Genomic DNA, 18451 nt, shown 5'->3' with positions numbered 1-18451 from the left:
TAGCAAAGGATGTCAATCTGCAGAACATGCCAATAATAACTAATGTATATTCACTTCCACAGTTGGCTGAAACGGGAATCTTACAATTCTGTGATAACCATTTTTCGCAAACCCATGAAGACGCCAATGTAAGAAATTCAATGAAAAGGCCATACAGTGATTCAGGGGATCTTTGTGCTACATCTGTTGCAAAGAAAATGAAAACCCAAGATGTGCTATGTTCATCATTTATTCAACAAGGTGACAATTATCAAAGTGCTGTCTATCCATCTCAACAACTAGAAAACGTTGGCCATCCATATCCAAATATAGCTGATCATAATACTAATACTACAACAGGGAATACAAACAATCGTGAGCAACCAAGCAAAGATGTCAGTCACAAATCCACCTCAATGGCATCAACACTTTCATCAGTGAAGCACATGCAGGAGAATGAGATAACTGAAGGCATCTATAAAGACAAACCTGAAGACCTATCAGCTAGAGCAACAACTCCATTGGTTGCCTTTGGAAATAAGTACAGAAGTGAAAATGAAGCCACCCTGAAAAGCAGTAGTTCTAAAGGTTCTTGGATGCAGGAGGATAATGGAAAATTCAGTTGTGATGAACCACAAGATCTCTCTGCTGCTGCTAACTCTTCACCATCTGTAATCAATGGACAGATTGTGCAGAACAATCTTCGGGATATCTGTAGTGATATAGCAGAAGACCTTTCATTATCCACATCCATCTCATCAGTCTCCAACCAAGATAATCAGCTATGTATGGGTACAGATGGATCATACAGCGATGAACCACAAGATCTTTCAGTTGCTGTTACATTATCATCAGTGGTTAACAGCAGGAATCAGCAGAGTAGACCCGGAGAGAGATGGAGTGAAAAGGCAGAAAATCTGTCAATCAATGCAGTCAGTGTAAAGATTGAGCACAGTGATCTTGTAGATAGGTGTATGGACAAAGCAGAAGACATGTCTGTAAACACTTTATCCTTGGTAAGTGGACAGGATAGGCAGAGTGGTCAAGCGGAAACATGCATTACAGAACCTCAAGATTTGTCTGTTACTTCTTCCTCTATTGTGACTGCTGGGGTTCAACAGAGCAGAGTTATGAAGACAAGTGGTGATGAAGCAGAAGACCTGTCAATTGCTGCGTCGTTGATCAATAAAACTCAGCAACACACTGCTAGTGTAAGACTGAAGGCTAAAGTGGGAGGCATTTCTAGCGGTTTAACAACTCCATTAACACTGAATAAAAAGACACAACAGCTAGATCTTGGTGAAACATGTTGTCATAAAGCAGAAAACCTTACACATTCTTCCAGATATCCGCCAGTTCTACATGGAAACATTCTGCAGGCAGATGATGGGACAGTTTCCCAAGTTGAGAGTGAAGACCGAACTCTACCAGAAGTCGGCCTAGTGAGTCAACCTAGCAATGGACTGAAGGGAAAGCCACAGGACTTCTCAACAGTTGCAGCATCAGAACTAGTGAATAATAAATATATCAAAGAATGTGGTCTAAAGGATATGCATAATGATAAAGCAGTAGATCTTTCAGCTTCTTCAACAGCACAGTTGCTTGTACATATAGATCACCAGCAGAGTGGTAAGGAGGTAGATAGATCTTGTTCCGAGAAAGATGACAATGCAGTTGCCACAAATTCCACATTGCTTGTCAGTGAAACTTTACAGGAGAGTGATGAAATGGAAGCAGTCAATAACGACAAACAAGTAAGGAGTGAGCCAGTAGACAATGGAAAAGATCAACATGTACAGTATGATAGTATGGATACATCCGATAGTAATGTACAAGGTGGCCATATATCTGCTACATCAGTGGTAGCCTCCTCTGTCGATAGTACATACAAAAAGCAGGGAAGGCGCAAAGTTAAATTCTCTACTGGCAATCACAAACACATTAAAATGTGTGTAACGACATCACCTTTAGTTGGTAAAGGGAAACACAATGTCCAATGTGCAGCTACAAGAGAACCATCCATGGGCAACAGAAGTATACAACAGAGTGAAGGCACTGAGGAACCATCAAATGTAATGAACTCACATTTGGTCAGTAAAGGAAAACAGAATGTTCTACCTGCAAGAGAACCATCTGTGGGCAGAAGCTGTATACAGCAGAATGAAGATACTAAGAAATCATCGAATGACAACCAAGAAAACAAAGTTGCAGCAACACAGACTGTCCTGCCTAGCAATATGCAGGACGAAGAGAACAGTAACTCCTCTGACAATAATTTCAGTGGTTTTGTAAATGATAGAGAGAAACCAGTAACAGCGACAGAATATTATGAAAGTACTGACAGTGCTGACAGTGCAGTTGAGACTGAGGGTGGTGTTGATGGTGATGACGATGGTGGTGGTGAGGATGTTGATATGGAGGAGAAGAGAGAAAAGGAGGTCACTGATGATGATGATGATGATAACAACAATGATGATATGGAAAATGATGATGATGACAACAAAGATGACAACAATGATGATATTGACGATGACAACGATGACGATGACAACGACAACGACGACGACGACAATGATGGTGATACAGTTACCAGAGATGAGAATGAACTTGTACAAGTCCATTCAACTGAAACCCACAAATCAACTATACAGCAGAAGGCCAGATATATAGCGCTTCGGCAGGGAGATTCTGAAATACATATTGAAAATCATCACAATGACGTTCAAGAGAAAGCAGACTCTGAGGACTATATACCAACTATTGTAAGCTATCATCACTCAGATATAGGCACACAGACCCCAACTCTAGTTGGCAGTGCCCATGGAGAGCGTAACATGCATCAATATATAGATGGAGTTAAACAAGAAATGCCCGACAGTCACTTGAGAAACAGGCTACAAGCTGACAGAAGGTATTATGGAAATATTCCAGGACCATTGGACTCTGGAAACTCTAACTGTGGCAGACAACTGAAGCCTCTAAATGAGGTGGCTGCACAAGCACATTGTGAGCACTGTAAGATTTGGTTTGGTAGTGTTGCCATGTTTCTGATGCATAAAGGATGTCACTCACCTGGAAAACATCCTTTCCAATGCAGAAAATGCTGTATCAAATTTAACGATGCCATTGCATTTAATGAACACATCATTAAACCACACTTTTTCCAAAATGGTACAATGAGTACCCATCATTAGATTGCTATTTGAAATTTCATTTTTAAAATATGGAACAAAACAAAAAGGAAAAGAAAACAAATTATGTAAGAATACATGCTTGATTGATCCAGCTCAGACTTCGTCTTGGATTTCATCGACTGGGATAAAATTAGGGAATAGAATTACAGCTGTCTATTATTTTTAAAAGCACAAATTTAGGGAATTTCAGAACATCTTCAGGGGCATTTCACTGATTTTTTGGCAACTAACAATCCAGGCTCCCACCTCAGTTATGGCTAGGATGTAATAATTTCAACTAAAATCACATTTGCGATCTTCAGTACAATTTTTGTTTCTTCAGGGATTTGGCAAAAAAATTGTTATATTCAGGTAATTAAACTAGAGAGTTGTTTTGATGAAAGGGTGTATTGTATACGTCAACCAACAAATTCAGCCAGTGATAATTTATGAACTTAATCAACATATTAATGATATATTAAGTAATTTTAGGACTCTCTAGGTGAACCTCAACATATATATATATATATATATATATATATATATATATATATATATATATATATATATATATATATATATATATATATATATATATATATATATATATATATATATATATATATATATATATATATATATATATATATATATATATATACATATACATACATACATACATACATACATACATACATACATACATACATACATACATACATTATAATGACTCATTTAATGAAGCTCCTTGACCAATCTTTGGCTTCTCTATTTGAGTCATTTAAAGAGCATAGATAAAGGGGAATACAACTCCAGAACATAGACATTTTCATTATAACTATGGGTTATGGCGAGTCATTTCATGACTTTACACCACCTACAATTACTTGCGATTTCAGAGAAATATAGTTGATGAAGTGCCTTTATAGGGTATCTTTGCTGTGTACTGTTTGTTGATGATAGTCAGTAGAAATAGTATATTTATGGTTGTACTGTGAATATTCATGAGATGTTTTACACGGAAGGGAATAGGCACTCAGGAGTCATGAATATTCATTGTGCAACCATGAATATATTATTTCTGCTGACTCCCATGATGCAATAGCCCATAGTAAAGATACCCTATAAAGGCACAAGATCAACTTGATTCTCTGAAATTGTAAGTAATTGTAGGTGATGTAAAATTATGAAATGGTTCACTAGAACCCATACTTTATGAAAATGTCTGAGTTGTGTTCACCTTTAATTTATTCTGTATTTTATGGGAGTCACTTAATGTACTTTGTTGATTAGTTAATGTAATTTTATGGAAACAATTTAATGACACTCAGTCATTTAATGATGAACCTCATTGACTAAACTAGTTTTTATGAGTCATTTAATGAACGTATTGATCAATTGTCATTTAATGACATCATTTAATGAGCGTCATAGGTAATAGATGATATACTAACCAGTAATGCAATTAACCCTTAGTACTTTTATGGGATTCATTTAATGAAACTCACTGACCAAACTAGTTTTATGAAAGTCATTTAATGAACATATTATATTAACAAATTATCATTTAATGAGCTTTATAGATAATAGATGATATACTAACCAGTCATTCAATGAACTCTCAGTACTTTTATGAGATTCATTTATTGAACCCTCAGTACTTTTATGAGATTCATTTATTGAATTCTCAGTACTTTTATGAGATTCATTTATTGAACCCTCAACACTTTTATGAGATTCATTTATTGAACTCTCAGTACTTTTATGAGATTCATTTAATGAACTCTCAGTACTTTTATGAGATTCATTTATGAACCCTCAGTACTTTTATGAGATTCATTTATTGAACCCTCAGTACTTTTATGAGATTCATTTAATGAACTCTCAGTACTTTTATGAGATTCATTTATTGAACCCTCAGTACTTTTATGAGATTCATTTATTGAACCCTCAACACTTTTATGAGATTCATTTATTGAACTCTCAGTACTTTTATGAGATTCATTTATTGAACTCTCAGTACTTTTATGAGATTCATTTATTGAACCCTCAGTACTTTTATGAGATTCATTTAGTGAACCCTTTATAGTATGTTTATGAGATTCATTTAATGAGCTTTATTGGTCAATATTTTGATGTCTACATAGTGACATCTTAATTCATTTTATTAGACAAATGTCACAAAAAATAGTTTTATTAACTTAAAGTACAGTTTTTTATTGGTTTCTGTGTTATCAAACAGGGCCATTGAACACTACCATGAAACAGGTTGTAAGTTTTACCTCGCTTGTCTGTGAGTTCACTAAGTTAAGTTGGTTATTTGTCAGTTATGTCAGTCAATGAAGTTCATTTGTCAATATTTGTCAATGAATATACATAAGTCAGTACTTCATGAGTGTAACATTATGTTTATATTATTATGTAGTGAAACTGCTTTTTTGACTTTGAAGGTTGATCCAGGTATATAAGTCTATCATTCAAAATCAAAAAGCACTCACATCAAATATCAGTACTTTTGTCAAAGATTCACCAATGCAAATCATACAGTTTGACGTTTTGTTTACAAACGTTAAGTTTATTAGCTATCGAGTTAAGTTACAGTGACATTTTAAGTCTGTCTTTATTCCATACACCTACAGACCCTCTAACTTCTTAGACATTGATGGGATGTTCATGAATGAACTTTGCCCTACATGTCTGATTATCCTTCAAATTATTGGCCAATCAGAAAGGTTCATGTATACATGTCTGATTATCCTTCAAATTATTGGCCAATCAGAAAGGTTCATGTATACATGTCTGATTATCCTTCAAATTATTGGCCAATCAGAAAGGTTCATGTATACATGTCTGGTTATCCTTCAAATTATTGGCCAATCAGAAGGGTTCATGTATACATGTCTGATTATCCTTCAAATTATTGGCCAATCAGAAGGGTTCATGTATACATGTCTGATTATCCTTCAAATTATTGGCCAATCAGAAGGGTTCGTGTATACATGTGATTAATAATTATTGTTTCTCTAAAACAAATTGATGTATATATCCATGTATTGTCACACACACTGTTCCAGGTCATATCGTTAAAGTGGCCATATGGATGAGGATTGGGTATTTATTTTAGGATTTTCAATTTCTAAAACAATTTGATCATGGCTTCCTACTTGATAAATCAATGTGAAACAACATATGCCAAGTCTTGTCAAATGTTTGTTATTGTACATACAATAACAATTTTTTTACATATATTTTCACTTTTTGCAAGGTATTGAGTTACAAACACAGACTTGGTCTATGTTGTTTCACACTGATTTCCACGTAGGAAGTCATGATAAAATTGTTTTATAAATTGAAAATCCTAAAATAAATACACAATCCTTATCCATATGACCACTTCAAAACAACATCAAGCCATATAGTTAAAACAATAACAAACCATTTTGTCCAAAACAGTAGATTTCGATTTTCAGTATGTTTGAACTATTTTAATATTTATGGTTGATAACAGTGTCTGACAATATAAAGCAGAAACAATCGATGGTGCTGTCTGTCTAGGGCCATACTTTGTACTTTAATGTAATCCAAAATATAGTGAAGCCAGTTCCTTTTCTGCCATTGTAGTTGGGAATACAGTGAGTCAAAACTTCCTTGCCATGTATTTGTATAGACATTTTACCATAGATTTATGAATCATGAATTACTAAGAAAAGCAAACTATCGGCAAACTAAGCAAGACACAAACTGAAATGCATGTAGCAGATTACACAAGTGGGTGATATAAATTGTAATAGTTGTGTTTCGTTATTTAGATCACAGGTAGCCCAGGAACTATGTTACACACATACATACACTTTCTGTTATAAGGTGTGTAAAACATTTTGAAAAGCCAAAGTATTTTCCACTGTCGTTAAAAACAGTTTTATGATGGTAGTGTAAATGGGGGTATTGTGATTGTAACACATATACAAGCCGGAGTATCAGTTTGACACTTAAATTGTTTGAAAAGTACTCCTGCCATAAAAAGGTACGGCAGTTTTACGACAATATTGTAAATGGGGGTGTCATTGTGGGTAACACATTCTCGTCAGCCGGAGTATTTTTTAATTTTCCACCGTTTTAACACTTACCATGCCGTAAAACGGTCTGGTGGTTTTACGACGATAGTGTGAATGTGATGTCAAAACAACTGAAAATGGAAATACAATTTTTCAAGTGTGTAGTCACTGAGAAACCTCTAGTACTTAGAATGAAAACAGAATGTGATTTTCTATTATCATGTTATAAAAAATTAGTGTGTACCAAATGTATTGTTATATTAATCATGAAACATAATACTTGACGAAAAGAGAAGTTGGGCGACGTCAGCTAATACCCAGTTTCCGACCGCAAGGGGGATCGGGAGGGCTTTGATATACATCTCCCGATGGGTAGGAGCGGAGACGGACGAACTACTCCTTGATAAGTAGAGATGTTGAAACCGGTCATAGTAGCTTTTACTTCGTGTGTACTGCAGTTGTTACAGATTTTTTGCTGTACTACGCACACCAGATCAGTTCTAACCATACAATATTACACCTTAACGATAATACGTACAGATTTGAAAAATTTGAAAAAAAAATATTTAAAAAAATTTTCTTGCTTGACTTTTAAAAAAATCTGGTGATTAAAAGTAATCACCGGGAATGAAATCAAGGCAGTATTCTGTTATCACCAACTGATAACTTTATTATCAAACTGAAATGTACCTTTTAGTAGCGTAACCTTATGCATTGAGAATGTCGGTTAAACACTTTTACAATTACTAGATAGGACAGGACTGCCAGTGTACAGCGCCCTCTACGAATATTCTACGCAGATAAATATTGCACGGTTTTCAGGGAGGTTTTAGAATTACGAATATTATTCAGCCTCGTAGCAAGGTTTTATCAATTTTTAACAGGTGTAGGGATAAGAATATATCATTCGAGAAATATGTGTAAATGTTTTGAGAAATATGTAAAATTTTTATACCTTTTACTAGATACATTTTCATAATGTGATAACTTTTAAAAGAAAACTTTCAATTCTAAAGTTTGTTGATAAATAAAATTTTCTACGCAGAAAACTTATTGAGTGAAATATGCTTTGTGATCATGATTGGTTGCACACACATGTACATGTACACACATGTCCACACAACATACATACTATATACATACATACATACATACATACATATACATACACACCCACACACACACGTGCTTATATGTATTCTGTGCATATATCACTGTCGAAGTCAATGCAAGTTCAAAATGCTAGTTACCGTATGCGTCACTGTTGGCCAGATGGCGAGACAGAAATGTTCGATACGTTCTGAAAAACCAATGGTTACACTGATGACATCATTATAACGTTTACTTTTAATTTCCCTTCAGGTAAATCAACATTCTCCCTTACCTTTAAAAAATCTTTGCTATGTTATCCACCTTGCACATGATGCCATTTTCCATCCTCACAAGTTTTCGCGAAGTCAAAGCACGACAATCACCCGATTTACAGTGTACATGAATGTGGTCCCATACTACGGCAAACTACACCAGGAACGTTCAAACAAGACTTTCAATCTCCAGTGTATGATATATTGGTTAAGTATATTTGGGGGAGGTGAAAAATGTAAGGGAAAAAACCAACAATACACAAGACAGAGTTGTACGTATTTATTAAAATTCAGAAGAAAAAAAACACAAAAATGACATTTTCGATCACGGGAAATTGCAAGAGTAAATGTATTGATTAGATATCTGTTTTCATCGGAAATACTTGAATTGTTAAGACACGTACAAAATTAAGATAATCGTACAAATTCAACTTTTTAAAACCATGACAAAAATCGTGCGGATCTCTGATTTGTCCACTTTTATGTGTAGAATCAAGTCTCTTTATTATAACAGGATTTACTGCCTTCAAAGTGATGAAGCCTTCAAGCAGCATGTCCGCATAGTTTTTGCATATATAATTAGTTAATTTGAATATCGTTTAGAATCATCCAAACAACTTGAACGGATAGAAACATGATTGTTTTCCTCTGCGATAAGTGGGTGTATGAAAATGACTACGTAAGTACAAATCGTTTCCGTTGGATCTGGCATCGGATGGCCCGTCTTTGATACTATGATATAGGTTACGATTTCTGGAATTTGCATATTTATACATTTCCATTTCACAGTTGATTGGCTGGAGTATGACTATATCCATTACATCATAGGTTAGTGACGTCACAAGGAGAGAGGAATGTCGCACGCCTTCGTAATGTACATGTATTTTGAACTGTAAACATTATCACATAAAGTTGTTCTCCGCACTATCATGATAATGTAACGTGTGTTGCTGTGCACGTGAAAAATATAGATCAAGGTTTGTCCATTTTACAGGTGGTTGGCGTTGTTATATCCATTACGTAGTTGATGACATCACACAGAAATTCTACGTCATCGTAAACGTAACGTACTTGTGTTTTGAACATTATCCAAATACTTTGTGGTTTTCAATATACTGCTTTACAATAATCATATGTAATGTTTAAAGTTATATTGTGAAGTTCTGAACGTTATTAAAACGTCTCCCAATAAAACGACTGTCTGTATCCTAGGCTGTAGACCATGCCGATTGCTGTGATAGGTTGCCACGTCCAGTTATGGTCATATTTTGAAGTTCGAAATTCTGAACGTTATTAAAACGTCTCCCAATATAAACGACTGTCTGTATCCTAGGCTGTAGACCATGCCGATTGCTGTGATAGGTTGCCACGTCCAATTATGGTCATATTTTGAAGTTCGAAATTCCGAACGTTATTAAAACGTCTCCCAATATAACGAGTGTCTGGATCCTAGGCTGTAGACCATGCCGATTGCTGCGATAGGTTGTCACCTCCAATTATCGTCATATGTATATCGTTCTTGTCTAAAACATCGATATTTTCACTGTTTGACGTATAATGTATTATTTTCTAGAGAATAGAGAGAAGAAAAGAGTATTTTATTATGAGATCCACAAATAAACACCATACTGCAACAATAGAATATTTGAATTACTTTCAATAAGTGATGAGCATGTGTACTGAAAGGCTTTCGATACCTGACCTGGCCAATAAGTTGTCAAGGCTCTACAAGTAGTCCTTGGTGGCTCTTCGATACTCTGTGTGTAGTCGGATCACCGTGACACCGAAGACCCGGCACAACTTGGCCATTATAAACAGAAACATTTCTCAGACTGCCATTAATTAAACTTATATTATAAATTGTATAAATATCATGTGTTGGCAGTTTTTTTGTTGAATGGACTTTAAAGTGTCATAACGAATACGGATTACAATTTGAGGGGGAGAAAAAAACAATCGGAACATTATCTTGCGTTATCGTCAAATTTTGTTCCTACCGCAACGTCTTTTTACACACATAGAAATGTTCTTTAAGTCTTTGTACAATGATTCATTAAAAAAACTGTGATATTTTCTGGTATTGTTTTGGGATTGAAGGGAGAGGGGGAAGGGGTATAATTACTTGTAGAAGTTTAGAGGAAGTTCAAAGTTGAGAGACGATTACTCACTTCAAGATCAGCAATATCTTCCTCCTCCTGCAGTGGTCGAACTGTGCAGTTTATTTTGCAAAAAAAAATGCATTAAAATTATTTCAATAAATTAATTGAAATTAAAACAAAGGAACACCGTGTGACTACATTTGACGAAAACTATAAGACTGACATATTTTGTTATGTAATAATAACAGTAAGCCGTTGTTATGATTCTCTTCTATTAGAAAATAACTATACCAAATCCTAACAGTTAACCGTGACATGTTAGATCAGCTTGTCAGAATACGTTTCCATGACAACGTCATTCCAAGACATTTTGGACCCGGGAGTAGAAGAATTACCTACTTTAATTGACTGTACAAATGTACTCAGTAAGATGTGGCATATAGGGCGCCCTCGCCCATCAGCTACGTCTTTCACGAGGTCGTCGAACAACGCATCGTATGGTCTACCTTAGTCTAGAGGCTATCCGTGAGTTCAAATCGCTTCTCAAAAGAGATTTTTTGATATTCGAAGCCACAGATATTTAGTCTAATGCTATCTGTGGCATCCAATCTCAAGTGCGTTCTTTACGTCCAGCTCAATGAGGTCCTGAGATGAAATTTCAATTTCAACCGAAGCCACGCACAGAATTGTGCCAGAATGATATGGTATTTAATAGGGGTAGTTATGTACTGTCCAAATATGATATATTTATCAGCTCAGGACACTTCATTCTAACAGTTATTAGGGAGGAGTTTACTCATTTGCATGAACAACTGTTGGTTCATGATTTCTCATTAAACTAGACGGTGGTGAAGAGATGATATGATACCATGGGTAACATCTAGATTGCAGATATTCTGTAGGCTAATAAGTCGATCTACTTTGAATGACGGTGGGCTATACCAAGACATCTATATGTTGTATATATAGCAATGAAATTAACTTCAAATCACTTACTTTTGTTTGGAGAATGTTTACCCCGTAGAAATTTGACTCTTACGACAAAATACAAAATAACAGATGCTATGGCGGCCAGGAGAAGACACACGAGGAGTAAAATCAGTGATACAATCATCCGATCAGAAGCTGACAAGAAAATGAAGTAAAAGAACTCAATTTAAGCCTAACATTTCGTGACAGGTTAAGACTGTTTACGATAAAAAAAAAACTGGTTTGGAAGATAATTATATTGTCCATAAGAATATTGTATTGTGAGCCTAGGTTCCCCCCTCTCTCTTTCGATTGGTCACTTGCTGTGTTCGACAGGTGAAAGCACGGTTTGGGTTGCTCAATATTCAAATGTAAATGAGCTTTATAAGGCGACGCACACCCCATTTGTGACACTTCCAGAACGGGCGCCTTGCGGTAGTTAGCATCACTCAATGTCTCAATGTTCAGCCAACGTGCAGGGTAAGAGTTCATGCACTTTAATTCATTATACTTGTGTTACTTTTATTAGTCGTATTTAATGAATTGTTGTCATGTTCGTCTTATCATGTATCTACTTTGAGTTGTGTAAACTTTCGAATACTTTTCTTTTTTTGTATGCTCATTGTAGGCTTTGTCTCCTATTGTCTACACGTTGAGTGTGAATAAAGTCTTGTATAGAGTAAAACACGTCTCCTCGCTGCAGTCATTTAGTGACCCCGGTCACAGTATCAAAATGAGCCCAATGTGACTGGAGTCCAAAACTACAGATAAAACAGAGAGTGTTAGCCAGAAGACGGCTGAATTATAAATATTTTACGCCGATCTTTTGGCAAATTGAGATTGTTGTTTACTTGCTCGTAGACAAGACTACTGTTATTACTGAACACATCAGGGTTGTGATTGAAGTTAGATTTTTGTACGTTCCCTAGATAACAATCAAGCTGTGTTCAATGGTATAAGTTCCCTTGTAGCAACTCAGTTGATTTTCATTGTAGCAAAAGAGTAATACACAAGTTACTGTGACGGTAGCACTTGAAGTGATTACAAGATTTTACATCATAGCTTCTCTGCAGTACGTACGTTGTTGTATACACTGAGTGGTTGCAAACTATAACCTGTTCTATTCCAAACACTTTGCAATATTCGCCTGGGACGACAACAAGTGTCATTGAGCATTTAGTAGTATCAAGCCAATCACGAAAACAGCTGTAATATGACTAGCACATTGTCTAGAGGTTGTCCGATTATATTATTGACTTGGCAAATATGGATAGTATGCATGGGTGGATTCCAGGCAAGAACCATGATTTTCAGTCATTTGTGCAAATGTTATCAAGGACCACACTCCTTTAAAAAAAGTATGTTATAAGGAATAAAATAAAGCGTGAGTGATTGATTGATTGATCGATCGATCGATCGATTGATTACTTTTTGTATTCATAGATTCATCATATGGGTTTCTTGACTACATTGTGCATAGTATTCTTATCCATCATAGTATATAAGGGTTCGTCGATATCTTTCCACACCCAGTAGCAATATTTATTTACATCAAAATGTGAATGATTTACGGTGCATTATTATGTTGATCCTATTTGGTGAAATAGCGTTTTGGATCTTGATTATTGGACGTACGGAGCTTTTTAGGTTGACTGAACTATTACAACACACTCTTGTTTGAACGTCAGGAAACGCAGTGAAATTCTACCATCATGTTAAATTTGGCGGGAAATGGAGGGACCGAATAATGACGTAGTGTATGCTACACATGATGCAATCGATATGATATTTCCCTCTTCCGTGTAGTTACCTTGGAATACCACGACATCTGACCTGAGGGTAAATATTATACCGTGACTTGGAATGAATCACGAAGACTGTCAGCATGGAAATTAAAATGATTTATTGGTTGTATCTGTCATATTCAGACTTTGTGATGACCTCTGACCTCATAGTTCGGTAGTTTAGCTTCATGAACATGACATAACAATATGGCGCCTGTTTCTAATGTAACCTATATCCATACATACATACGTGGAATATAAATGTGGGTTTTTTTTTAATTTCCGAATGTGTTTAAAGAATATGAATGAATCGTGAGGTATTTGAAGATCTAAAACTTATCCAAAATTGTCGAAATATGAGCTGTGTTGAGAAGAGGCCCAATAGCATAATGTTTCTAAATCAACAGTCAATTTGTAATTATTTACAGATATGAATCATACGATGTGTAACTAAATGTTATCGTGTTATTTATAGCATCCTGTTTAAGTCGTGTACCTGATAACATGGACTAATTAAATGGCGGGAAAAGACGAATTTCACTCGAACTTACCAACACTATCCCGTGTGCGAAGCTGGAATGCATTTATGATATGTACTGGGAACAAGTTGTATAGTTAATATCAACTCCCTTAAGAGTAGATCCTGCTTTTCGGACAGACGGTACCGGTCTTATGGCTTATATCGTCTCTTTCTCCGGGGAATGAGATTTCTATCGGCGTACAATGACAAGTGATTAATGACGAAACAGAACGACTATACCTGTGTGACGGATCTTCCCAAGGCTCATGTATAATTCTACTAGTGACACAGATTTTAACATTTGTTCAACGCTTTCCGTGGCAAAGGTCACTGAGTCATACGATATTTCGAAACGAAAAATGTCTCAACTGTATTTTTATGAATTTATTAGTTTTCCAGAAACCCGTTCACAAATGTGATGAGTGCCCAGACAGTGGTTACAAGAGAAGTAAGTTTAAGAGAACCGTCGTCTTACTCGACAAAAAAGTGGCCTTAAAATTCTACATTGTATCCTTGATGCTAGAAAAAGCTTACCAAAATTGCTACATTTTCTTTGCAGGGGTACCTTTTCTAATTCTGGCGATCCACACCCAAAGAAGGATACAAATGTAACAATGGCGATTAAATTTGTTGTCCGATTAACATTTTTTAAAATAAATTATCAGCGTTATCAGTTGAGTTGACAAATTGTTGTCTCGTTTGTAGACAGACCTTCGTGACCGGATGTTGACAATTTTAATCGAGATATCGTGTATTTTCCAACCTTGAATAAGTATTAAATTCTATCTCACTCAAGTAAAAAAAAATATTCTCGTAAGCTAACATCAGAAAGTTTTGACCCGACTTGATAAAATGAAAAAAAAAATTCCTGCAACAATCTGAAGGGTATAAGGTATGCCATATGGCATGTACATGTCATGACAACATGAAGTTCATCTTACACTACATTTGCTTGAACTCCAAGGGCTAATGTTTTACAGTGTACAGACTCCCTGCCACATGCTGTGTATTTACTTCTGACTCAGTACCTTTATAACCAAGAATGTATGTACACTGTCCTATTTCCATGCACTCCTGTTCTATAGTCATAGCCTGGAATCCATAGTTTAGCCTAGAATCCATAATGTTCTGTTCGACAGTATACTGTATACTGTATAGCCTGGAATCTATGTTATGTTTTTCTGCAGTATCATGAGCTGGGATTAGTCCGAGGGATTAGTGTTGTGAATATCATAAGTATGGGTTCGTCATTTACCTCCCAGGGTGCTTACCTATTACCTGTACCATGTACGAAGGGACTCAGTTAACACAAGAACAGCCAGTTTAGGTCTAACAACTCAAACTCAAATACTAACATATAAAGACTCACCCATATCCGGCTCATGTTACTGATTCAAATCACATACCAGGAGATAGCAGTTCATATGTTCACGTTGATCATGTCCAGTATCGATTAAATAACACGAACCTTAATACACCATGTCAGTTCTCCGTGGTGTATGCTGAGTGCCACTATATATGCGGGCTGATTGTTACTATGTAGTATATCATGAATATGTTATGATATTTACAACTCGTCATAAGACAAATAAGATATCCGTGTCACTGTCATTGCAGTGGTTTATCATGTTTATAGGCTCTCAAGTCAAAGATAACACATTACCTGTCACGAGAAGATATGAGTCGTTGGTGGCGCTGTAATGATAGTCCCATCTCATGTTAAAACAACGTATTTGTTTGTATTTTGTTTGTTTGTTTGTTTGTTTGTTTGTTTGTTTGCTCGTTCGTTCTTTTGTTTGTTTGTTTGTTTGTTTGTTTGTTCGTTAGAGAGAGAGAAAGAGACAGACAGACAGACAGACAGACAGACAGACAGACAGACAGACAGACAGACAGACAGACAGACAGACAGACAGACAGACAGACAGACAGACAGACAGACAGACAGACAGACAGAGCATAAAAGAAATAATACCGTCTCACTTCTTGCATAGCCTATCCTATACCGGTGCACTGAGTACTCTATTCCATTTTACACTCTGAGACTAGTTAATTAGTTTATTTATTAACATGAATGATAACACATTTATCAACAATTTCAATTTATATATTACAGTAATATAAATATAATAATTCATTTTGTCATTGATTCATGATTCTGTGACCCATTACAAGCATACATTTATGTAAATTACATCATTTCAATATGATAGTAGCTTATTTACGGGACCGAAGGACTTGAACACTTGTCTTCACATGAACCCGACGACTATCCGTGTCAATGGTAAAGCTTAGGACTAGAGAAGCGCCGTCAACGACAACATTTGCATCGGGTTCATGAAAATAATAATAATAAATGTTGGTTTTATATAGCGTTTTCCCACTCTGTGTTCAAAGGGCTTTACAATTATTATCCCTGGCACGGATCTATAGCAGCATAATAGCCCCCTTTATACTTCCTCAACTCCCTAGGAGCATACAATCCATTGCAGCCTCTATAAGCGCATAGGATTAAAGCATTCACATTGCAACCTCTATCCTACCAGGTCCCCAGTTATACAGCTGGGTTGACTGAGGCACAATCATGGTTCAAATCTTGCCCGAGTTGCGACAAACGGCTGAGATACAATACAATCAGTAAAAACTTGCCTTGAAGGACTTTAGCCACTCAGAAACAAACGGCAGCAACGGCTGAAATCTGCAACATGCAGATTCAAAGCCGACCACTATAAACAGGGTCTGAGAAGGACGCAGCTATTTGCTTCAATTCGAACAATCACGACCCTTCCATATAAATACCTACACATTCAGAAATACTCAGAGAGCTTATTTTAATATTGGCATGCGCAAATTATGTATGAGTCCTAGCGCTCATTGACAGACTCGGTTTATCGCGTGATGATACGAGAGTTTTCATGTCATGCAAACAACCGCGCAGACCAATTAGCAGAGAACGTCACGCAGGGTCCTAGGAATGTATCGAGACTTTTATCTATGTGGATTATCTTAAAACATCGATTGATGAACACAACTATGCCAATTATCATTGATTAGAACCGTTCGTCTTCTAATTTAGATTAAATTATCAACTTCATAATCTCTGGTCATCCTATTAATAAAATCCTGGGTGAAAAATTAGCACATTATTCAATATGAAGTGTTACGATAGAGCTGTCTTTTAGGGACGGAATGTCATTTACTTGATTTTGCACGCACGCGTAGATTGGACGATTCATTGTTGTCTGGGTATACTTCTGTAATCAGTATTAATCAAGCACTCGTTAGTTTATGATTACAGGATTGCAACAAGATGAACCCCCTCAGTCTAATGTGCACTTTAACAAATACTCACTGTTTCTGTATCTTTAACCTTAAATACCGTATAGTATCGAAGGGACTACACTGAAAGATTCTTCAAAATGTAATTCGAATTAAGACTTATAGCTTTAATTTCCATTATGTGTAACTGTTCTCGTTTAAAGACGTATCCATGGTGTACCTTAGGGATAGAGGGCGCACTTCTTAGCCTTACTTGTAAGCCTCGGGTCGAGTGTCACCAGATGAAACTATCGTAATTGATTTGCTGGTCACGTAACATAGTTCTTTACTTCTCTAACAAACAAACAACATAACTCATTTATACGTTGCGTGATTAATGTGGGTTATTTTCTTACTCTTCCCATGCATTCGTTGAAGACAGACGATTCCAGACATATTTGTATCCATTCAATTCATAGCTTGCATTGTCATTACAACTGAAAAGAAAGGTGTGACATACACGTGGCGATTGAGTCACGCTTGGCTAAAGAAATGAATCCAAATATACACTTATAGTAAACACATACCAGATACATGCCATTTAGTGAATTAATTCGTGAATCTCAACACAAACTATAAAATGTTGCATTAGTTTATGATTCACTGGAACAGCAGGGATCATGTGACAGATCCTATTTCGATTTGTCAAAAAGCCGTAGCAGACCCCCTAACTCGAGTCCCCACGTCCCCTTGCTGTACTTGGAATCGATCTGGATAAAAGCGTGGAAACTATGTTCGACATTTGTAATCATCAGCTGCACGTATTGAAAAATGTTTCTTAATCTAGACTTCGTTATCCCCTTCTTTCTAAGTCTATATGTTCCTCCCTCCCCCATCCCTCCCTTCCTCTACCCGCCCACCCATCTATCTACCCGATATATATCTATTCATCTGTCACTCTCATTCTGTCTCTCTCTCTGTCTATCCCACCCTTTCTTTCCCTTTTCCTCTCTCCTCCATGTTTCCATTCAAGTTAAACAGACTGTCTCATTCATTCTGTCAGTCAGTCAGTCAGTCAGTCTGTCAGTCTGTCAGTCAGTCAGTCAGTCTGTCAGTCAGTCAGTCAGTCAGTCAGTCAGTCAGTCAGTCAGTCAGTCAGTCAGTCAGTCAGTCAGTCAGTCAGTCAGTCAGTCAGTCAGTCAGTCAGTCAGTCAGTCAGTCAGTCAGTCAGTCAGTCAGTCAGTCAGTCAGTC

General features: G+C 36.3%; 1 long non-coding RNA gene across 1 annotated transcript; it reads right to left on the bottom strand.

Annotated features, from left to right (window-relative positions):
* Positions 1-9075: 9075 nt before the first annotated feature.
* On the bottom strand, positions 9076-14187 carry LOC144453053 (uncharacterized). Its single transcript, XR_013482385.1, has 4 exons — positions 13975-14187; positions 11667-11795; positions 10740-10780; positions 9076-10140 (listed from the first exon to the last, which is right to left on the bottom strand). It is a non-coding gene; the product is annotated as an uncharacterized LOC144453053 (long non-coding RNA).
* Positions 14188-18451: the final 4264 nt, after the last annotated feature.

This window comes from Glandiceps talaboti, chromosome 23 (genome assembly GCF_964340395.1).
Source record: "Glandiceps talaboti chromosome 23, keGlaTala1.1, whole genome shotgun sequence".
In the NCBI taxonomy this organism is placed as follows: Eukaryota; Metazoa; Hemichordata; class Enteropneusta; family Spengelidae; genus Glandiceps; species Glandiceps talaboti.
The sequence above is the reverse complement of the archived record's forward strand: the minus strand, read 5'-3'. Positions and strand labels throughout refer to the sequence as shown.